Consider the following 24,850-nt stretch of genomic DNA (forward strand, 5'->3'; position numbering starts at 1 on the left):
GTCCAGGCTCTTGTATTTCTAGCTTTTTACTCGCTGCTTGAACAAATGACGTGCTCCCAGAACACCCTCCATCTGCTAAACGCTTACAGAAATTTTGGTTTGCTCTTCACTTATCATATTAATGAACTGCCCTGAAGCGTACCTTTCACTTCTCACCTCTCACTTGTTTAGAGACTCTGTCTTGTCATGTTTGCTAATTATTGCAGACATTTTTGTTTAAGGAAGATTTGCTCCTTTCCTGCCAACCTTCTTTTTCTACTTGACCCTTCTGTAAAGTTGCTCATCAAAGTAACCACAATCTGCCTAGTTTGTGTGTGTAAGCACAAAGACAGCTAAGTGGGAAACAAATGGGCAATATTACCATGCGTAGTGTTCTTGCCTTGCAAGTTCTCCACCTTGACCTTGCTAGGAGTGTTTAGTTACAGGAGTTAGTTAAAGGCCAGCCACCCCTTCCCCAGCTGCTCTGTGTTGCACTGAACACAGTCATTGGTACGGGGGAGCCCGTTACATGAAGCAGCAGAGGTGGAGTATGAGCACTGTTTATATAAAGTAGCAGATGGTGGAATTACATAATCTTAAATGTTATATATGCATATGTATATTTATATATCAACTTCAGTAAGGATATAGGAAATCAGATTGCAGGGACAATGCCTATTGCTAGTTACGGTGTGAGTCTATGAACTGTGCATCAAGTTAGATGTATTTCTGGATGCTCTCTCTCAAAAAGAAAAAAACTTAGGTGCAGATTTCATTCTCAAACCTTATCTCAGTGGAAACTAAAGGGAAATAATTTGTGCTAAAGCTCATCAGAAGCAAAGCAAAGAAATTATCACTGCATTTCACAAAGTTTTACAAGAGCAGCTGCAGGCCCCCACGTACCGCTGCACAGCGGTTTTCCCAGTACCTGTAGCCCTGGCTGGTGCCAGCCCTGCGGGAAGGGGCCCGGCCCCACCGCTGCAGCCAGTCCTGTGGCGCAGCTCCACGTGCCGCAGCGCCAGGCCTGCAGCCGTGCCCGTGGGGCTGACCGCTGCCCACCCCTCCCTGGGACACAGTACCCACACCGCAGCCACGTCCCCACCGCCAGAGGAGACGATGGCACGCGGCAGGAGGCGTCCCCGGAGAACATCCAGCAACTGTCTTAGGCGGCTCTGCGGCTCTCAAACGGTCTGCGTAGTGCAAGAGCTACAAACCAGGCGAGACACAAACTTTCCAGTGTGGCCTCTGCTATGCTAATAAAAGTCTTTAACACAGTCGGTTAGGTCTAAATGCCACTCTAAGGAATTAACATGAAGAAAAGCTTTGTTTGACCTTCCCTTTGGAGCACGTCAGGCTTTCAAGAAACCAAGCACTTGCCTTCCTTGCCTTTTATCCCTGCCACTGAGATGAAGAGAAGAAATTCTACAGGGCCTGGACACAAGCAGTTCTTTAGAACAGATAAAGGAAGCTTACTCAGGAAACAATCTTGAAAGCCTTTAGGACAATCCTAGTGATGCACTGAATGTTTAGCAGACTGGGCTATAAAACAGCATTTGCTTAATTTGTAAGTGTATAGCACACTTCAATGAGTAAACGTCTGGGGTCAGATGTAAGGCATCACTGCAGAGTTGAGCTCTCTTGAAAGCAGCAATACATACAGCCAAATCTGTAAGAATACAAAATACCAGGTATCCACTGCATGCAGAATTCCTTGGAAAATGTGGCCAAATCTGGCAGATGTTGATAATGCTCTGAAAACCTAACTGAAGACCTGCAGCTGCAGTTCTGGGTAAGCTGTTTGGTACCACCCGAGATGAGAGGTGGGCACTGTTTGGAACCTGCTGTTGCGTGCGGCCAGGAGCAGAACCTGGATGCTGCTCCTGGCGTCTTTTGTCATATACTGCCAGGAAGAACAATAGGACTGTGGATCTTAGGTGTTCATGCTGAAACCAACTTGGTACCTGGGGTACCTGGAAGCAACTGTCTTAATTCATACAGGAAAACAACAACATTGACCTATGCTTTCAGAAAAAATGTCATACTCCAGTGCTGATGTTTGACCTGTTACCCAAAACAGAGCGAGCTGAGCACGCTGGCCAAAGCCACATATGTTATAATGCATAGCAGTAGTTGAAGATTTGCCCAATGGCTGCATCACATCACTCAAAAGCCACAGACCCAGAAGCTCCATGTTTCGAGGCAGCAGTGAGCCTGTCGTGGCTTATTGGCCACCCCCCAACACGACTTGTTTGTTCACAAGGAGACACGAGCGTGCCGGGAGGCTGGCGGCTCCCTGTGCCCCACAGGGCAGCACGTCAGGCACCACCAAGCTGTCTCTCTGTTTCAGCATGTGAATAGTTACTAGCACGTACCTTTTGAAGATAACTAGCCATTTTGGAAGAGGCTAATATGGATATCATCTCTGGAAGCTGATATTATGCTTGAAAACGGCTGTTGGCCTTTAAATGCAGAAAGAAACAAGAGAAGGCTTTGAGCGCACATTAATTTAAAATGTAATTTTCATCCTTTGCCTAGGACTCACGTGGGATTTATGCTATTAAATATTAAATACCAAGACCTTTATGCAATGAGGCAGCTTTATTGAATAAAATTATATCAAACAATGAAATCAGAAGCTTTGCAGACATTAACCACGTAATAGGTTTCAGAAAATATTCCAGTTTAAGGACCCAGAGGAAAAACATCTTTCAGCCAGTGACGTGCTTGGAGAACTCCTCGTCCAGGGTAGAGGTGCTAACTGCCTGCTCAGCACACAGGCTGTGGGCAAGATGGCCCTTTCCTAGCCACACTAATTATGTTTATCACTCATTACATAGGAAAAACTATCATTGAAGACAGAGGTTTTTACTTCTCTGATACCTCTAAAACTGAGATAAATGTTTTGTTCTTGTTATTCAGTAAAGAATTCACATAAAATAAGGTGTTTCTGAAATTCAGCTCATTTTCCAATTTGTGTAAAACCCAAGAGCAAATTACAACTTTTTTTTTCTTACATTGTACTCTTGGGAATTGTTCTGAATATTCCGCATGAGAACAGTTATTACCTTGTTGAAACTGGCTGTCGAAGTGACATGGTGCTGCTTTCACTCCACGTCTGGATGGGAATACAAGCACTTCTTGAGTGATTACCAAAACTGACTTCTAATTAACATTGGTGCCATTAAATCTCAATTCTCCAAGGCTTTCAAATAAACAAGAACAGTAGAGCTCCAAACACAGACAAGACAAATGTGCTATACTACATGAATTTTCACCAATTTCACTTTTGTCTTTGGGTGGGAAGGGGAAATACATTCCGGAGCTGAACAGCTGAACTTCAAGGGATTCTGTTTCCCTTCTTTGTATTAGCCCCAGCTCTCAGCTTCTCAACACCTCAGCATTTCCAAATGCAGACTGAAGATGACTATATAGCAGAACACCACCAGCCTAAAAAAACAGGAGGGGGGAGCAGATACCCCCCACAGGTAATAATTCTTTCCATCCATTTATGATACCATTTCACATTTGATTTTGACATATTCAGGAATAATTTAAAAACAGATGTAAATTATAATTTCGAAACATTTTAAATATTCCATATGCTTTTTGAAGAAAGCAATTTTTCGTATGTAATTTCTATTTCAGTAAAAACTTCCAATTTTGATAGATGTCAAAAGCTGCTTTTGAAAGCGCTCTTACTGTAAATAAAATTGTAACTATTTTATGTAATTAAGACTGAAAAGTAAGCAACTGAAATTCCTTTCCACACCACTACCATCGATAGAAAGATGTTAACTTTGATGAAAGCCCTTGAAAATCACAAGCATTTTGGCTGCTGCTCCAAAAAAAATAATAGTATTGACATTTCATTTCATGCAAAGCAACATTCAATCGCTCCTGTCAGCCACGTGTCAGTTTGCCTTGCAAGTGATGCCAGAACAACTTGGATGCACTTAGCACAGTTCCAGGAAGCTTCACCCAGCAGGTGGGATGCAATGTTTGCTATGTCCTGGGTATGATCGCTAGTTTCTGGTGTTGCAAAAGCAGCAGCAGTGCTCTGGTGCGCCTTTCTGTCATGCTGCAAGTCTCTTTCCACTGTTGTCTCTGTCCTTCTGGAATTGTCCTGACTTCTGACTTTCTGCACATCCAGCTGGACAGGCAAGGGGACACAACCATCCTGGCAGACTGTGTGAGAAATTATTATTAATGACTGTTTTTTTGTAACAGTCTCAGAGCAATCATGCGCTGAAAATAACCTTTCAGACATTAGTTCTTTCTCTCCAGTCAACTGCAATGATGGAATCAATAAAGATAAGGTTCCTTCTTCAATCTGAATGTTCATTCTTAATATTGCAATGCACTTTTTCACTTGAGCTTTCCCAAATATAATGAATATTTAGTAATGCTTTTTTCCCTTAGCTTCTCTTAGGACTTAAAGCAATGTGATATAATGGTTATTATCCTACTTCACAGCCTGACGGGCTGTAATATCTGGATGTAATAACAGTTAATTCACCTCTACAGTTGTGGACAATCCAGGGACTAGTAATACTGATGAAAAGAACATCATTGATTTAAATTGACCATACCAGGTATTAGCCCTGATTTTGGGAAATGTGCTTAAATGTAGCCTGGAATACAGTTCAGCTTAAACACAGATTAAGTACCAATGTGATGTGACTTAAAATGGCACTTGTCTTTAGATCTGGAGCTCACGTGTTTAAATATTTTCATAAAACAAAATGTTTAAGTTTCCTGTTATAAGGGTGCCATTTACTAGCACGTTTCCAAGGCACAGACAGGCAGTAGGTAAAAGCTCCTTGATATCAGAGCAGAAGAGACTGTTCCTATTGTTGACCAACCCATCTATATTCTAATTTTAACTGAACTGTATTATGCTTCAACATATTTCGTGTAAATGTGTGGTTTGTATGAAAGAACTGAGCACTTCCAGGTCCGCTGCCTGATTGTTAACGCGGGGTACTGCAGAGAGGGTATGTAAAATAACTGTTTCCTTCATGCACTTTTTCCTTACGCCTGCATGTGTGTTCCTTGGGTCCCCAGGCAACTATGCTCACTCCTTCCCCATGCTTGTACACAGTAAGCACATAAGGTCTTCCTACCCTCAAATCCCAGTGCTTTATTCTACATCCACCTGATTAAATCGCAGCCCCAAGAGCCTTGAAGAGACAGAAATTGCTCTTTCCGCTTACAGCCATGCTGGGATTAGGACCATGTTGAAGACTCACCTCCTCTGCTCCGTCAGGACCTGAAGGGAGGTTAGCAACTCGCTACTGCACTTTGCTTTAGCAAAGGATAGTTTCACTTCCCTTCGAGCTTTTGTATTACAACACCCTCTCTAGCCAAATCAAATGTTTCTGTTATTCTCAGCTTTTGCTACCTCAAACAAACAAACAGCATAATAAAAACATCCATACAGAAACAAGTGTATGAAGCATAACAGGCTTTGGCAACTGAAGCTTGTGAAAGTTGGTTCCTGAATGCAGCTTGTGAGGTGAGAGAGAGACTGTATTAGAAATGAGCAGGATTCCAGAATCCTTTCATCATCTCGGCAACGCTGGGAGCCCACCGCTCAGTCCTACCCCAAGCTGCCAGCAGCAGACGTGGAGCTCCAGGACACGGACCAGGGCTGGCATCTCCACGGCACCTGCACTGCCAGTCTCGGGAGCACCGCCGGAGCTGGGTGACCCTGGGGACACCAGTGCCATCACCACCACCTCACCTTGACAGCTTTCTCTGCTGAGACACTGAACGAAGTTGGTGGTGTGGCTCAGCTCAGAGTGGCCACAGAGGCATGCCTTCTGGTCAGTCTCTGCTTTTTAAAAAACAAGACTTTTGTCTCCACTTCTGAAAGCAGTCTTAAGTTTGCAACGTGTTGCATTAAAGAGAATGAAGAAGCAGCTGTTGCTGAATAACATTTTTTTCTGGCCACCCAGTGTGCCAATTTTCTCAGAAAAAAATGAGTAACTAACGGGCAGTGCAAAACAATAGATTGCACCAAGGTAAGTAGTTTGACAGGAAAGATTTGATTTGAATTCAAAGAGAAAAAAAAAGTGGTTGGACCTAAGTGAGATGGCTAACCATGAAGTAGGCTTGCTGTAAGAGAAGTGAAAAGGCTAATTTGAAAGGCTGTAATGAGAATCTCATTGTCATTCATCTTTTATGTGAACATTTGCAGGCAAGAGCCTGGACATCAGGGGAAAGCCCTGTAATTAATTTATCTCTGTTGTGTAAAAGGTAACAGATCTGAATGATGGGTTCTGTCCCAGCACAGCTGCCTCAGATAAAAATCAAGCAGATTAGTTATAGGGCTGATTTCTACTTCCCTTCAAAGGAGAAAAAAAAATAGCTGCAGAAAAAATGGAAGCATGAAAAATACGTACTTCAGAAAAGCAGAGAGAGAAATTTACCTCCAAGAAATCACATCAGTGAGAACTAAAACTCTCTTCAAATCAGGAGGAGGGAGGGGGGAAGCAATATTTATTTGCAGTGGGACAATTTTATTGTCTACCCCAAGGTATCAAGGTAGGATTAAGACCAAATAACGGAGGCAATGATCAAAGCAATTTACCATGGATATTTTGCCCTCAACTTCAGTCTTTGCATATTCAGAAGGCAAAGACATCTCCCTACAGCTGCAAAGCCCTGGCTTACTGTCTGGTGTGATGGCTTTAATCAAGGTCCTTTAATTAAAAAAAAAAAAAAAAAAAAAAAAAAAAGGAAAAGTGCTTGTGTTAAGGTCCAGTCAAAACACTGAAGGACCCGACTTCATACAGTTCATACAGCTCCAAGCTTTGGGACGTAAACTGACATCTACCTGCAGGCAGTTAATGAGGAGTTTCCCCTCTGCAAGGAGAGGCTCTGCTGCTGAAGCTAAGCCTTCCCACACTTCTTGGGAATCTGGGAGATACGGATGGCTGGTTTCATCCATGGCAGCAGATGTAGTTGAGGAATTCAAACACCAGTGCAGTTTTAGCTTCAACTGTCCCCTTGCACTCACCATAAAAGCTGCAGAATGGCCCTGAGCCTCCACTGCCAGCAGCAGCCCCCAGTGCGGAGCACGGAGAATGGGAGCACCCAGCATGTCCTGCAGTGAGCACCCCTCCCCAAGGAGCCGTGGGGCAGAGAAAGCTGGGAGGCGTGGGACAGCCAGACACCCTGGCCTTTCTCACAACTCCCAGGGTTTAACATGATCCTTAGATGAGTCTTTTTAAGAGTAGGATTTGCCAGCAGACTGCAGCGTATCACTCCCCCAGGGAAGTGGTCCTGCGCATTCCCAGAGCCCCACACACCGCATGCCCGCTGCTGGCTTCCTGCACTGCAGCTTGAGGCGGCTCCGGTACCACAGGGCGAGCTCTCCAGCCCACTTCATCATCATCTATCACTGTGGGACAAACACAGCGATCAGAGGATTAGCAACAATCACATTAAGCTCAGCGAGTTGAACTTCTCGCCCAGCAGGACAGGGAGCTTTCCAGTTCAGGTAACAGCAGGCTCTTCTGCGACCAAGGATGCGATATGTCTGGTGCTGCTGGGGGGGTGGTGTCTGCTTCAGCAGCGGCCTCAGCACTGAAGCAGGCACCACCCATTTCATCACCACCTATTTTAGCTGAGGTGCTCCTCTTCTGACAGGAAGAATGATCTGTCCCCCTGCCTAAACAACCGCATTTAGTACACAGTCCCTTTAAAACCCTCCAGCTGCCATGAGATAATTCCTTCCTCAGCTACCAAGCAGGATGCGCATGCTATAGTAGCCCTGCTCTGTATTCCAGCCCTGAGTAACTAAAGTTTGCCTCGAGGGTATCATTTCTCTGCAGCTGAAGTCAACAGCAAAACATTCATTGACTCCAGTGCTCCCAGACTATGCCTTGAAAAGAAACCATCCAAATGAAGTGAAACAAAAGAAATAAAAGGACACTGCCCAGAGTAAGTGGATTTAGACCCCCTGCCTCCTGCTGCAATTTCAATTTCAGAATTTTAAGATGTTAAAAAGAAATTAAAATACAAAACAAATATACTTCTGCAAGCTATCCTCACTTCTTTGGACCAGAAATTACAAACAGGATTAGGATTTGCACTCTGCTAAGATCAGGTGCCACCATAACTAACCTCCTTAGGGTGGGAGGGGGCTTGAGGCACCTACTCATACCCTCACCTCTGCTGTGCTAAAATATACATTGCATCTTTAAGGAAAAAATATAAATTAGATCTAGAAAATAGGAGCTGCTGTTGTTGAGCTCACATCTCAGCCTGGAAACATCAAATCAGATCAGAACAAGGAAGCAACTTGGGAGCTAGTGAGATAATGAAGCAAACCTATTGCTGGTTGCTCAAAGGGAGAACATCCTCAACAACCTGAGGATGGATATGAAATGAGGCAAGCCCCCTGGATTCACACTTGATGGCTGGTTTCCACATGCTGTGGGACCTTCTTTCTGACCTGCAGACAACACTGAGCACCCCAGCTAATGCCCATGCTGTGACTATGGTATGAACAGGTTTAAAAACACTAGGAAAAAAAAAACAGTCGTGTGAGATCTGTTGATGATCAGCACAAAACAGTCCTCCTGAAATTGATACCTGCCCATAAAGTTAATCAACAACACGATGGCATGTGATAGAGAAGAGTTCAACATGATTTTATTTGTTTTAGCAGCAATAAATCTGAGTGAAAATTGCAGAGAACGTGCTGATCTCTGCATTCAAGCTGGGTCAAGGTTCCCAAGAAATGACTAAATGATGATCATTTAAAAGTAATTCTGCAGGAGCATCAGAGGACTCAGAGGAATGCTGGAGAATTGCCTGAACTGTCCTTTGTACAAATAAAGGCCACAGAGACTATTCATGCCCTTAGGTAACTTTTCACCCAGAGATGTCCTTGTACTGGGTCCAGCTGAACATGTGCATTTACTAGCAAGCACATGAAGATTGCTCTGTTGTCAGAAGGCTTCCTACTCTGCAGCACCAAACCCCAGGTGGATAAATGAGCAAGTGAGAATAAAGACAATGGAGCAGGACAGTTGGGTCTGCATGAATTAGTAGTCAGAGCAGATAATGTATCAATGCATAAAGAGAAGAAAGAGCAGACTTGGTCGCCGTTTGCAGCCAATGCATTAGGTGAGCTAATTAGAGAGACAAGAAGGAAATTACAGTCAGCGGAAAATGAGGTACCTGATGTCTGGAAATGGAGAAACATCCTGTTGACTGCAACAGACTCACCAGGCTTCTCCTGCTCTGCACAGGGATCACATGAGGCCAAAAGGTAGAACTGAATTTTAGGAAGAGGAAAGCACAGCAAGACAGAAACAGAAAAGGTACAGAAACACTGACAAGCCTCCTCCCCCCCAAAAAAAACATAACACTAAAGCAACTCAAGTATGTTCCTAGCTTCCAAGAGATGATCTTGTTTTTTCTACTTCACATAATCATGCAAGATTAAAAACAAACAAACAAACAGAACGCTAGCAAATACACTGATACAATCCACAAAGTTGCAGTTCTCTAGTGAATTTATATTTTCTTTTCCATTTGCTGGTGTGTTTGGAAGTCAGCCTGCAAAGATGTTCTTGCCAGCTGGGAAATCCCAGAGGACATGTTCCTTCCTCTGCTTTGCTGGCAACCATGAGAAAAAAATATAATGAATGACCTCTTTTCTTTTTCCCTTCTGCACCAGCTGGCTCCAATACCCTTTCCCAACCTCTGCTAAAACGGAATCTTATTTCCTAGATAAACAGACTTATTTGGTTTCTCAAGATAATGCTTAATTAAAAAAAGTATAAAGGAAATATTTTGCATGGCCTTTCCTCTTTTAAATGCACTTAGTCCTTTGTTTTAAAAGCTATTGAAATAAACCGTTTTCCTCTCTTCTGTTAATCCCATCTCTCTGCACATCTTTCTACACTGGCCACACTGAATTCCATTAGATAACCTTCAAATGGGGGAAGTGGGGCTCTGTGGGATTTCTCTGATGAAAATTTGATTCAGTGTATTTATTCTGGTAAAAAGTCTTCCAAAAAACATACAGGGAAAAACAAAAACAAAAAACACACACACACCTGATTTAACTGTTTTTTCTTGATTCTCTATGTCAACTGAAATTTGACAGTTGAATTCAGCTTCTTCTGGACAGTGACCCATTTCTTTCACCTTGGCCCTCCAGGACAAGACACCCCTTGGGGAGCGTTCCCCCCGCAGCCCCCAGGGCACCACGCCACACCGCAGGCAGCGCCCCTGCCCACTCCCCCCAGGGCTCCAAGCAGAGCCGGTAGCACAGCAGAGGGGAACTGAGAGTTAAACGCTTCTGAAAGGAAAGCTGCCTGGACTGAGAAGTGTTTGACCTTTCAAGATTCACATTCTTATCGGCTCACATCTCAAGCAGAAAAACCTTACAGACACAGAAGAATGAACTTCATGGGTTATACTTATTTTTCTTAACAATGATTACCTTCACAACGCCAAGCAGTAGGACATCTAAATAGCCACAAAACCAAGAAAGAAGCTTTGGTGGAAACCTTGGCTACAAGTCCTCCATGCCAGCACTGCCATGGCTGGCATGTAGCAAGGAGAGAATGTGGCTCATGGTTCTGTAGAGACATGGCTAAAAGACAAGAAAAACTTCAGAAGGAAGAACTCAGCGTTTAGAACAGGTGAGAGGATGACGGTTCTGCAAGAAATGGTACCGGTGGAAGATCTCCCCCCTTTCCTTCTTCATGAGGTTTTCCCTCCCCCAGTTTTCAAGTGTTTTGGTTCAAGCCCAGTTTGCTCTCTCGGGATGACAGGTTACTTAGCCACTGAAATTAAAGTTCGATTATTGTATTAATATTGATGCTATGACTGTGTGAATCATGGTTCTAGTAGAAGGAATAATTTCACTTTCTTTAAAATATTGATTTTGGAAAGATACCGAGGTGTTGGCATATGGGGCTCAATTCCTACTGTCAGAGCAGCTCAGGAGAGCATCACTGGATATGCCAGGGCACAATGGAGATCAGAAAGAGCAGACAAATTCTAGGCTAGTGTTTCAATGCACCCACCCTCAGCTGAGTGCACAAATTCAGAATGGCACAAAAACGTTATTACATTTGAATGAGTTGATGCTCTCCTCCTGTGCACAGGAGTATTTGATGACAGAGCCCTATCAAGTTGTCACTTGCACTCATTGCTGTAACCCACTGGATAAATCAGCTCGCCTTTCAAGTTTTTGAATGTTGAAAGCATTTAGGAAATTAAGGCCCAATTTTCTTTTCCTACTTCTTTTTCTTCCTTTGCTAAACCCTGTCACATTTCAGTTAAAATGTTTCAAATTTTCTTCTCCACTTTCACAACCCATTCCTGAACTAGTTCATTTAAGAAAGAAAGAAAGAAAAGAAAGAAGTCAAACACTTTTTGCATCAGCATTTCATTGTCACTAAATGCGTTTCTCTTGGAGCCCTCTTGGTTTCATTGAGGCTAACTGAGGAGACACAAGCTCCCAGCACAACGAAAATACAATTTTGCTGGTTTGCAGAACTTCAGCTTAGGCCAACAGGCTTACGCTGCCAGCTGTGCAGGAAAGGTTTGTAGTTAAGTCTCTGTTGGAACGATGCATCTCCCCCTCCCTGTATCTGCGCCCACGGACAGCAGCTGGTGATGGGTACTAAACAAGTAGAAGTTACCCAACTCTCCCATGTTTACAGCTGGCAGTAGCACCTTCTTATTTACCTAGTTTTAAATGACACAGTGGAATATACAATTTTTCTCTTGGCAGAAGAATTCTGCATATCCTCATCTGAAAACTGTCCCCTGATGCTTACTCCTCACAGGAGTGTAGCTGTTGGGAGGAGTGCACCTGATCTGGAGGTCAACTCCCTTACACTGCAGAGCCGAGGGAGACTTCCAAGGCTACAAACATGGGTGTCACAAACCTTGTCAGGAACTGTCAAGAATAAGGTCAGAAATGGAAAGGAGTCATGAACATAGAGCTCTCTTCAAACAAAGACTGACTCAGAATACTTGCCACATAAAATGCAAAAAACAGGTTATATAAGTAACTTTCTGTGAAAATTTCTTTAATGGTTGTGCTTTGACACATCTTTAAGATCATAAACTTCATTCTTTTTAATGTTTTTGGTAAGACTTGTAATGAAAAAAGACAATTCTGAAGTCCTGACATTAATAAGTCTATTGTAAAAAGGTCACCTTCCCCTAAGAAGGTTTTATTATCAGTGGAGCAGAATAGCTCTGAATATGTAATGACTTTTATCTGATGATTGCCCTGTATTCTTTTCTAAAGAAAGAAGACTTTAGATGTCGATAATTTACATATAAGCACTGAAGTGCTTGGCAGCAGAAAAACAAACTGGCTCAGAGAAATTAATTATGGAGCAGCTATAGAAGATGCATGAAAATTAACTTCTGATCTTTGTATGTCTCTAAAAGGTACTAAAAATCACCACAGGACCAACTGACCTCCAGGACTTAGTTAAGTAAGACACGTGCAGTAGAGATTCAGTTTCAGTATAAATAATCAACGTGCAAATGAGACACAGTTTTTGTGTTTTTCCACTGTGGTGCAGAAACTCCACCATTCACATTTAGCAGTATATAAAGGATCAGGAGGTGCACAGAGAAAATATATTAATTTTAATGATGCCAAGAACTCAGGCTAACTACTAAGACCAAAAACTATACATGAAACCAGAACAAACTGAAGGCTGCTGCCCCACTGACCTTACAGGCTGTGAACCACATGGACAGAAGCAAAGCAAGGACACAGAGGGCACATGAAAGCATCAAGCCAGCTGTGAGCACAGCACTGAAGGGTTTACACATCATGGACAGCACCAGTCCTGCCTGGGAGCTTGTGTTGGGTCTGTCTGGGATGGAGTCACCTTTCCCTGCAGCAGCCCACGCAGTGCTGTGCTCTGCACTTGATGCTCCTCCTGTCTCTGTCATGAAGGAGTGGCAGCTCCCCTGAAAACGATGCACGTTTTGCCACTCATTTCAAATTAGGTTTCCCCAGGAGAACTGTGTGTTCCTAAACAGCTATGCCAAAGCTTGTTTGTTGTTTTGAGTCATTAAATTACATTGCACCTAATTACTCCTAATCTACCACCAATGAAGATCTTTTCCAACAAACACTGCCTCTGTTTAGAAACCGTTTTTATATACTAATGGTTTTTATCTCAAGAAAGCTTTACAAAGACCATTTAAACAACATCATGCTCCATTTGGCAGGGACACACATGATGTAAGTATATTTTTAATTCATTTTTTCAAGAAAAAAATGTTTTTGTAAGAATGCTATCTAGGACAACAGCACAAAAGCTTCACCTTGTGCAAAGGCCACTTTTCTGGGGGCCATTTAAATTAATTTCATCAGTGAGACTTAGCCATGTCAATGCATCAGTATTTCAAAGCAAACTGTATAGACAGATTAACAAAGGTACAGATAGATTAACAAAGGCTGCTACCTACTGCAAACCAGTAGCACCTGACTCCACCCTAAAAACCACTTCCCCATTCTACAGGTGGGAAGGAATGCAGCTATGGGTGAACTGGGGGGTTATTCCATTTCATCTCAGTGCTTGGAAGTGACCAGGCTACCATTAGTGGCACCAGCTTAAGAAATTATCCTCTGTACATTTGTTTATCCCAGGCACATGCAATTTCAAGCAGGTTCAAAGACTGAGAGCCAAGTGATGGAATTCACTGCCCAGAGAGGTTATGGCATCTCCAAAAATCAGGGTCTTCAGGAAAGTGAATGCAAACATGCAGAAACACCTCAGTTTAACCAGCCCCGTGTAGGGAGAAGGGTACATGTTAGACTACCGATATCCCTCAGCAGTATGCTATCTCCCACCAAGGTGTCCAGCTCTTTTCACATGACAAGGCATCAGAGAACAAACAGGAACAGTTCTGAGGCATACGTTAGAACCTGAGAAATAGGGGTGGAAAATAATCAAAACCATGAGGGCAGGACTGGCAGATCATCTGCTTTATCAAAAAGTTGGTAGGATTTAAACTGCATGGAGAAGCAAAACTGAACAAGGAGAAGCGAAGACAAAGGCAATTCAGCCTGCAGTAAAAGCCTGAGAATATGCAACTCTCCTGCAGATCTTTATCAATCATATTAGCTGAAGTCAGGATCTTAAGGTGCTTCCAAGCATGCCCTATGTCATTTGCACCAATTACAGGACTGTCGTCCAGTCTGCCTTCCAGTTCGGGGCTTAATGGGAAACAGGAGGAGCCTTAACATCTTTGGATGAGGAAATGAGTATTTAACCTAATTTTTCCAAATCCTAATTGCATCCTTATTTTTCCTAATACTGAGCTAATAAATGGGGCATTTCAGATTTCACTGTGGAACTTCATCACACCGTTAAAAAAAAAAAAAAAAAAAATCTCACCACCACAACAGATGAAGCAGCTATTAGGTATATACTGCTCATTCTCAGCCAATGCAACTCAAAAGCCACGTTTCACAGATGGGTTTAGCAACGGATGTTCTGCGTGGGCAGGAGCAGCAGGGTGGGCTGATTAAAACAGAGTAACAACATCATTTGGGGCTGCTTCTTCCATTTCATTGTAATAAGTTTGAGACAGTTTGCGCTTTCTCCTTTCTGTCACCAGTGCATCTTTTCAGATGGAAAAAAAATCCTGCTACAGTGACTGCATCCCCAGAATACAGTTAACTCATGAATGAAGCAATGACATTTAAGGCCATGGGCACTGGGGTGTGTGTGTGTTAAACTGTGCTCCCTCATGTCTCCATTAAAGAATGAACCACTGACAGGTTTAAACATTTTTAGTTTCTATGAAACTTGCTTCGCTTTTCATCCTGCCATGGATGAAACACTTTCTTAATGCCTTTTACATCAAAGAAATCATTTCTTTATATGGTATCATCCCATCTGCTTTCCATTCCCAATCTCTGCTCCCTTAGAAGGCTGAGCATCAATTGGTATTCAGTGAAGAAACTGTCATTACTTTTATTAATTATATCACATTGTTCAACACCCAAGATAAGGGAATTACTGTCCTCAGTACCAAACACAAATAGATACAGTTCTCATCAGAAGAGAGAGACCGAGAGGAGTAGATAAACAAGACCAGAGGCTTTACCAGTAAAAGATGCCTTTTTAATCAGCACTTCTATGCTCTGAACTCTGCTTAGAGCCCTGACAATAAAATAACACATTGCTACCAGCGGAAGCGAACCATTTCCCCAGGCACTACTCCTACCCTGGCATTGCCATGTTGCATGTACACGTGCAAATATTCACTCACACCCATTTCTCACTGCAATATACAGCCATTGCTTTCCTGTCTCTAAAAATCTCCACTGAGTTTCAAAAATTCACAGATATGCACTTGCAAAGCTAATTTGTATGTTGTTGTCTGAATTTAGTCAAACCACTGTAAGAATAGACAAAATGCCACGCTCAGAGGCTGCTAAGGAGATACAGAAACCTGAACGTCTGAGGAGATTGTCAAGCAGGCAGGTAGGACCCGCAGCATGTCTGGAGGAGATAGCGGTGTCTTTGAGCCCCAATGCTGCTGCTGCACTACCCAGAACACCCAAGGCAGAGGCAGCTGTTCACCCGCCGCCTTCAGCAGGGGCCCTGGCAGCAAACAGCAACTGCCACACATACACACAGGAGGGTGTAACCTTTTACTGTGGTGACTTAGAGAAGAGCAGCAAGGGAGTAAGGCTTAAGCAGCTTTTCTAAAGCATGCAGCAGAGCTCAGAGCGTAACATGAGCACCTCAAATTCAAGTATTTTTTCATGTGTTGGACAGTTTTTTTTTTTTTTTTTTTTTTTTAATAGTACCAGCCAGCAACAGCACAAATTTCAGCTCTTCAGTATTTAAAAAATAAGTTAGTACATCTTTTAGTATCTGTTGACCGCTAGAACAAAATCCCTCTAACCAATGATTTTGGGCTGCAGCAGTAGAAGACTCCTGCTCAGCTTACTGAGGCTGTAATCTTCAGAATACAGCTAGCATAGCAAAAGCAACAAGACTTGGATGATAATTTGTTCTGTAAGTACTGTGATATCAGAGCTTCTCCCTGCAAATCTGCAAACTCCAGCAGCTGCAGTGGAGTGTGAGAAACCCCAGAATGCATCAGAGCAAAATAAAAATTGAAGAAAGTAAGACTATCCTTCTGACACTGCAGCTAGTCACATTTCAATTCCCACTATGTATTTCTAAAGAACCAGAAAAAAAAAAAAAAAGCCTATTCAATGAAATTTGATTTACTTCTACTCATTCAGTCCCCATATATCAAGCGCAGTACAATCTATGTAATTGACAACTGGTCTGGGACCTTCTCTACAGCTTTGGGAAAGAAACAAGACAGATAACTACACCCTCTCTTCACCTGGAGCTAGAAGTTTGCAAATCACAAGCACTGAATTTGGGAAGGATGACTAACAGTGATACAGCCTTTAGACTGAGAAAACTGTACACAGAGAGAAAACTTGGGGGTGCTGCTGCTTTTTTTTGTCTCCTTTTTTTTTTTTTGTGATGGTGTTTTTTTGTTGTTGATTTTATTTAAGAGGAATAGCCCTGGAAAAGGACATACCTGTACAGCCCAATTCCCAATTGCACATTTCAGTTTTGAGCCCAGAGATGAACGGGCTGCAGCAAAGTGAATTGTTATAACAACATTGAAAATTCAAAAGAACTCATTATCCTAAATTTAATTGTTCCTTCCAAAAACCCCGTCAGGCTCATTATGTTGGTTCCTTTTTTGACAAGGTTTAAGCTCCTCCAGAGAGCAGCTGTACAATAGCAATAATAATGATAAAGTTGCTGTTTAAAGCTCCACTGGACATCAGAAATAAGTAGACTAAATTCACACTTACAGCTACTTTTTAAAGAAAATTATCATTGTGCCATAATGGTAGAGCTTATGATATGTCCTTACGGAGTTAACTAAACACAAGCTTACTGTAAATGGAATGCTAGCCTTTCAAGCATAGGCCTCTGAAGGGTCTGAATCAGTGTTGATGAGAAAACAGGCTACAAAGCTGAAAAAAAATTATTTTGATAGATATAAACTATCTGAAAAAGAGCTACAAGAAAAAACGAAGTATTCACAAATTAACACTGAAGAGAAGAAATATATTTAGCCAAAAACATCAAGATGGGAGTATTTTTTTGATAGTCATACAGCATAGCAACATACAGAAGCTCTCAGAACCATGGCCCACAATGTTTTCAGCACCTGCAGCATCCCAAATGCTGAATTCCATTAAATAAGAATTTATGTAGTGTCTAGGAATTGGCTGACTCCTCTCTCACCGTGAACTTCTTCCATGGGACCAGAGAGCCTGGAACCACTATAATTACCTTTGTGTCATGGCATTTCTCAGTCCTGGGAGGCAGAAAACTGCAGAAGCTGATGCGCACGGGGCAGACTATTCCCACAGTGGGCCTCGTCTGGACTGTTAGACAACATATGGTTTAGCAAAGAAAATAAAAATCTTCAGGATACTCCACGTTTCTTACCAGAGGGCTTGTTTAGATAATAGTCCAATCACCATGAAAAACATGGTTACCTTCCTGTGAAGTCTCAGTTCATCCACCTCAAACACAAATCCACTGAAACTGTAGTCACAGGCTGCTTTATGAAGTATACGGGTTATACAGTACTGTTTTATGCTTCATTTACCTGCTTGCCACTGTGTGACATGAACAAATGAACCATGAGGACTCTTTCATCAGGTAATGGCAGGGGGGAGGGAAATATATATATTATTATATACATAAACACACACTGGATAAAGCATATCTATGTGTGTGCATATATAATACACATGACACACACCTATCTGACCTGCACAGAAATTTTAAGGGCACGTAGGACAAGCAAGAAAGGAAATCCTAATCTACTGCTTTTCCTTTCTCACGCTGATGAAATAGTCATAACTGAGCATACAAGAACAGTATTTTGTTTGTGTTCAAAATTTAATAGGCAGGGGTGTTGGCAAATTCCCAAATTTTCTTCTGGAACATAAAAAGCTGAAATTTTACCCCAAAGTGTTACAGTCTGTAGATTTGGAAACAGTTGGTTTCCTGTCCATCACACTGCTCCTGCCCAATGGTGCAACGTGCCAGCCAGGCACACTCAGCCTACACCACCCCACACAACCATCAAGGTCCAGAACACAGCCCTGCAATACTGATAGACCACACAGAGCTGATTCATAGGTTCTCTGGAGGACAGACCTTTTATGCACAGAGTCTTTTCAAGCCATTGCAGGTTTCAGATAAGAGATAGAGGAATTTATTCACGCTTTTTGCAAGTCATATTTGACTGAGATTCTTGTATTTCTCAGAGGATTGTACTGTCAGGTGATGCACAAATGTTATGCATTTAAACAGTCTGTTTTGCAATATCGTACCCATTTAAGTTGGCTTTATTACACTTCAATGTGTTGCATATACTCAGCTTGCCTTTCTTCTCACTGAATTTCAGAGATATAGAACCCAGTTATTGCAGATCTTAATTCTATTGCCTGAACGCTAGGCTGGAGTGGCCATCGTAGCAAGAACTCCTCCAATACAGAGATTCCTCCTACAGAGAAATATTATTATTCCTTCACAAAAGCATGGGAAGCAAGGAGTTGGACTCAAAGATCCTCATGGGTCCCTTCTAACTCTGGATATTCTGAAATTCTGCAATCTGCAAAAACTAGGCATCTAAATCTCAGGCCTAACACGTGAAGGTACAACTCCCGCTGCACAGCTGACTTCTCAGTCAGGTCAAGCTCATCAGCACCCCCAGCTTCACCAGTAAAGGCCCTTGCTGCCCCCGTGCACACATGGGTCTGTCTGTGCTTTTCAGCACGTCACTATAGCTCAGACCCATGCAGCTCTCCTTGCCTATGTCCCATGGATGGAACCCTAACCCTGTGAGATGGGTGCCTACAGCTCTGCCCATGCTCTCCAGAAGGGTTCAGAGGCTCCAGGGTCTGGGGACAGCAGCGCTCACCGCCACGCTTCAGGTCCCTAGGTACAAAGGGCACCTGTCGATACCCAAAGGCCCACACACCTCCACTAATGCTCTAGCCATAGCCAGAACCCAGCCTGCTCTCTCTTTTACACTACATTTTGCTTTTCTGACTTCTGAGTAGAAAACCAACAACAACAACGGCACTGCAGAAAACAAAATATCATACCCCCCCAAAGACTATAATTCTACCGCTTGCTATCGGCTTTCATTTTATCAAGCAACAATAACCCTGGATAATAAAAAAAATGGGAGGGGAGGGGTTCCAGAGAGCAGAGCTGTGCTTTGCACTGGAAGGGTGAGAGGATGATAAAGCATGGGTTCCCCCCCACCCTCTGCAGTTAGAGCAGGGCAGGTTCAGCAGTCAGCACCTTGGGGTACCACAGATGTCAGCGGCATCGGACAGGCAGGCACTATGGTTTCCCACGGCAAGGCCACCTAATGGTTTGGAAGCATCCATTTCCAGAAACACTTGGCCACGCCTCTCCTCTGCATGGCACAGCTCCCCTGCTAGGATCTGAGGCAGCCAGTGATACGGGACAGCTGCACAGGGCACCACAGGCAGACCCTGGGGCCTGAGGATCTCCAGCCTGGGCCCAGGGCCTCACCCCCCAGCCCAAGCAGCCCTGAGCAGTGCCACAGCCACAGGCCCAGGCGGCGCGCACAGCATCTGTCCCGCAAGCACAGGCGGTGCCACGCACCTCAGTGCAGGCGAGGCAGAGCCGCGAGTTACCTCAGAGCAGCCCTTACCGTGTGCCCTCTTGTTAAAATACGGCCCCTGCGACCCAGGGAGGCCTTATTAAAACCAGTATCACCAAATTCCCAGTTCCCCTAGCCTGCTGGAAGCATAAGAACACCAGGACAGCATTCACTGCCACAGATGCAGAGGAAAGGCAGGACACTGATGAGGTCAGCATTCCCAAAGGAACTAGAAAACAGCAGCAGAGCTTAGGACAGAAAACCAACTGCAGGTAAGTTATCCAGAAGGAATTAGAACCCTTGGGACTCACATGCCTACCTTAAACCACAGCAGATTTTCTCAGTTAATGCTTTTCTGGTCACAGATACCCTCCGCTGCAGGCCCCATGAGGACAGCAAGCTGCCACGGCACAGCCCTGTGGCGGATGCCCCTCAGCTGCCCACCTGGGACCCAGGCACCAGCGCCACAGCAAAGCCTCCAGAAACCCCCGGAGGCAGAGGGACAGCAGCTCCAGAGCACCCAGCTCCCAGCCATACCTGCAGGGCTGGGCACAGCGGATCTGCCATTATCCTTTCCATCCTGTCTAATCTCACATGGTTACTACAGAAATATCACCATATGCAGAGGCCCGTGTTTAGGAACACGCCTTAAAAGGTACGTCAAGGCAGTGGCTCTTCTCAGCAAAGGAACCCCCTGCTTGCTGAGACTGGCAAGACTTCACACATCAGAGTTTTCCTGAGGACAAGTAACATAAGCAGTAACAGGTGAACTTTCAGGGTGAACATAAGTAACAGGTGAACTTTCAGGGTGTGTGTTAAATAGGGCTATACGCAGGTGAATATCATCAACCAAATTTGTAATTAATTCCAGCAACTCAGCAGCTGTAGGAGTGAAATCACTGGAGCTTCACTAGTTTATAAGACCTATCTACTTAATCATGCCACAAGTTTGTTATGTAGTGTAATGACTACTGTAGAGATGCTGTTCACAAGCTGCAAAGAACCAGAACATTTTAACTGAAATTCCACTTTAGCACCCAGGAGTTAAGTGGGACATAATATATAAAATCTGTACTAATTTCTCCTAAACTTTTCAGCATTTCCACTCAGAATCAGTAAAACTGCACATCAGCTGCCTTGATAGGTCATGGTGAAAGAGCACAGAAACTTGAGTTGCATCTGGTCCGTACAATGCACTTGGTACTTTGAAGTGTGCTGGGTATGACCCAGCATGCACCACTGAATAAACCAAAACCAAAGTGAAAAGTTACTTTGAGTTATTATTAACAAGCACTGCACTATTTTAATTGGCCCCCTGATGAATTCTGGCCTAAGAGTGGGGACAATAAATTGCCTCACTGTGTGAAATTTCTGTTTTGACTTCAACGGTAAAAAAAAGCCTCCAAGAGATACAAAAAGAACCAAAGTGCCTAATATTCTCTCAGACCGCATGGGGAGAGCTGATAGTACACCGGGTCTGTTGAGTGCTCTTCAGACATCCTGTCAACTACACTGACGCAGAACTCGGGAAGCCCTCATAGCTCACACAGTGAAACAAAGTCGTTCCTCATCTTGTGTTTGAAAGGAAGATCTTGAAGAGCATGGTGTAATTAATTCAAGTATTTCTGAGAGCTCCAGTTTAGAGGAAAATGTTCAGCTTTAAATTTTATCCTCTGTGCACCCCCCCCCCCAAAAAAAAACACGCAACAAAACACAACAACAACAAAAACAACAAAAGAACAATGCTAATTAAATTCTGTGTCACCAAACCAGCAATGCTTATTTTCTAGCCAGGGTGAATGAAAATGGATTTCTGCACTCCTGTGGTGGTTCCTCTTTCTCCTCAGGTGTCCTGATGCATCCAGAGCTGAGGCCAAGCTCTGGGAAAACCCAGGCTGATCCGTGCTCTGCATGGAAACCACACGCATCAGCTGAGCTGCTCCTGCAAGCAGGGCAAAAGGCTTCTTTGCCAGGGCCACCCTAACGTGTGTCAGGGAGGAGAAGGGAAAGGGCACCCTCAAGGTGGAGTGACTTTTCTTATGCAGGTGCATTAAAATTTTCCTCTCTTACACCTTTTGTGAAGTCAAAAAAGCAGCAGTGATCAAGTATTAGAACTCAAGACTGAAACAGTCCAGTTTTCATGTAAGTAGTTTTTGGTAACGTTATTACTTTTGCTTCTACATAAACCATTTATTTGGCAGAGTGAAAGCATCCTGCAGGAAAGCACCAGGCCACTGCAAGAAGTCTGCACAAAGAACAGGGATAAGTGGCTATCATGAACCAGAATAGATCCACCCCAGGCACTGAATGGAGAGATGCTTGTTGGCACCAGCAAGGGAACTGGCTCCATAATTGTAATGAAAACTGACCCTCATTTGGTTAATTTAAAATTGCACTGGCTTGTGTAGTAGCTGTTACCCTCTCTCCCTGACAACTGGGTCAAAACTGGTGCTGCAGCTACATAAAGGAATATAACCACAAGTCATGTAAATATCTTTAGCCCAGTCAGCAGCACAAGGATGTACAATGCATTTTTAATTTTAAGGACAAAGCATATTCCCAATTAGTGCTTAAAAGGAAGCCTGAGTCCTTGATTCATCAACTGAAACAAATTGGAGGACTTCTACAGAAAAAAAACAAAATAAAAAATCACCCTAGAATAACATAATACCGAGGGTTAATAATGAAGAGAGGGGAAAGAGGATACAGGAGGATGGGGTAGATTAATACAGCACAGTGCAGTTATGGTCCCAGTGGAACTGCATCTATTCTGAAAGTTAAGCATATACATAAAGATGTTCAGGAGGGTAATGAAGACACAGGGCAGTCATATCCCAGGGGCTTACCACGTGTAAGGACAACAAGATTCACTTCTTAATAAGGGCTTCTTTTTATTTTGGATTAGGAAATTGTTCTGCATAAGTCATTTATACTTTCACATCATACTTATTTTCAGGGGGAGACTTTTCAAGTGCCTAATCACCACCTTGCTGCTCTCAGACAATCCTGTTGTGCTTTCTGTCTTTTTCTCCCTTTTAATTCTATTATTATTATTATTATTATTATTATTATTATTATTATTATTATTATTATTATTATTATTCCCTGTGTCCTTTCAGCACAGGGAATAAAATGTCCTGAGTTGCTCACCTGGTTTTGCACTAAACTGCTGCCTCAGGGACTGCAGGAGATGCCAGTGGAAACATCCCCTCCGAATCTCCCCACTTATTTTCCTCATAGTTGTAACTCATGGTCTTTTAAGCCAATACCCGTTAGGTAAAGTGACCTGACCCTACCACACGACAGGCAGAGGGTAGATGCTTTCCCTTTCAACATTTTCATCTTTTGCACAGAACTGGTCCTACAAACCACTGCACAAATTCTTCCCATTTCAAAAGTGGAAGCAAGCCTCACTCAGAGCTGAAAACTCTATCAAATTCTCACAGCTCCTCTATTGTGATCCCTTCTTTTAATTATTGGGTTGGCTGCAGCAATAATGCAGAAGTGTTTTTGTCTACAAAGGAAGTTTTTATGTGTTACTATAGCTACTCACAGGGCTATCACTGTCCACTGTACCATCGAAAATACTCAGACCACAAATTTCTTGTTGCAGTGCCAATATGTGCTATTCTATCTCTAGACACATTCAGACATGTTTTCTGTTTGTGCATTTACTTGCAGTATATGCTGGAAGATATCTTTCCAGTCAGTGTGTTCTAAAAATAAACATATTTCACTTGCTCTTCTACAGTGTAGAAGAGCTTCTAAATGTTGGGTGGCTTATAGATTGATTCTTGTCTTAGAAATGAGCTTATTTACCTCCATTATTTGATAAAAACTACCTTTACTTTCACTCCTTCCCAACAAAGACACCTATTTACACTGAGCTGTGTGCAAGCAGTGCTTCTTCCCAAATACACGGTTACAGGAGCGTACAGTCTGAGGACAGCCTTCACCAAGGACAAGCACTCACTGGGTGCATTCAGTCAGGGTTCCTCCAAGATTCTGCAGAGCTCCACTGGATGTATTGAAGCTTGTGTGCTGGATCTAGGTTTTCTGGCATTATTTGCAAGAGAAAGCATCACAGAAGAGACAAGTTCTCCTGAAGAAAACAATAACTGAGCCAAATGAACCTCCAAGTAGGTTCTACCGATGCTGTTGCCACCCAGCCCATTCATAAGGAACAATGGGTGCGGGCACTGAGATTCCATACTGGATTCATAAACAGAGTGCTGCCTTTTTAGTATGTCATATTTAGGCAAGAGAACAGATTCTGGCTGTAAAAAAGTACCCTTGGAACCTGTTTTTATAGTTCTTACTTGAAATATTTCTAAACAGTTTTCTCATCACGCACGTTAAACAACTCCAGCCTCAGGAGTATAATAACACATAGCAAATACGCTGACTTTTGCAGAGCATAAATGCAAGTCTTACATGCAGGTCACAATTTAATGAGTTCACAGACAACACAGCCCCCAAATGAAATGAGAATCAATGCTAATTATGATGAGGAATCCCAGTGTCTGTACTGCATCTGTAGTGACACTCACCTGCAACCACTGACTTCTCACATATTGATTTTAAGGTTAACATCAGGCATAGTACCTTGACATGAAATGTGTCTTTCTGCCCTCAGATTTGCACTGACAGGGATCAGACAGCCAATAATTGGTAGTGGGGAAACATCCCATACTCTTCATGCGTAACTGGCACAAAAGAAAACACAGCTTCATGAATATTTAGCAAGTTCTCACACTCTTAGTCATGCCAGATGTATTTCAGATTTAAAAGAATGTCTCTTGTGCAATTAGAAAAGTCCTTGTTCCAGGAGCAGTTAGTTTTGCAGCTGAATCCCATACCCACTTCCTGAGTGAGGATTAGTTTGAGGTTAGAAATGCTCAGAGAGCAAAATGGTTTCTATACAGACATCTTTCGTTTGTAGACTTTTCAATTACATTTAAGCTTTTGATGTTTACATGTGCTACGTATCTGCCACAAACTAAAGTATTAGACAATGCTACCATTATTTCTTTAACAATAGCAGGACAAAAGAACGATATGCAACCAAAATACCAGCTAAGGAAGAAGCAGATCAGTGTGCGTGAGTGGAAGGTTACACGCAGGGCTGCCCACTGATGTGCAGGTCAGTCAG

The 24,850-nt window shown here is 43.0% G+C and overlaps 1 long non-coding RNA gene across 1 annotated transcript; it reads right to left on the reverse strand.

Moving 5' to 3' along the window:
- Positions 1–2,558: 2,558 nt before the first annotated feature.
- Positions 2,559–20,498, reverse strand: LOC311421180. The gene is made up of 2 exons (XR_014684729.1): positions 20,236–20,498; positions 2,559–4,164 (listed from the first exon to the last, which is right to left on the reverse strand). It is a non-coding gene; the product is annotated as an uncharacterized lncRNA (long non-coding RNA).
- Positions 20,499–24,850: the final 4,352 nt, after the last annotated feature.

Source organism: Aythya ferina (genome assembly GCF_964211825.1).
Source record: "Aythya ferina genome assembly, chromosome: 19".
Lineage (NCBI taxonomy): Eukaryota > Metazoa > Chordata > Aves > Anseriformes > Anatidae > Aythya > Aythya ferina.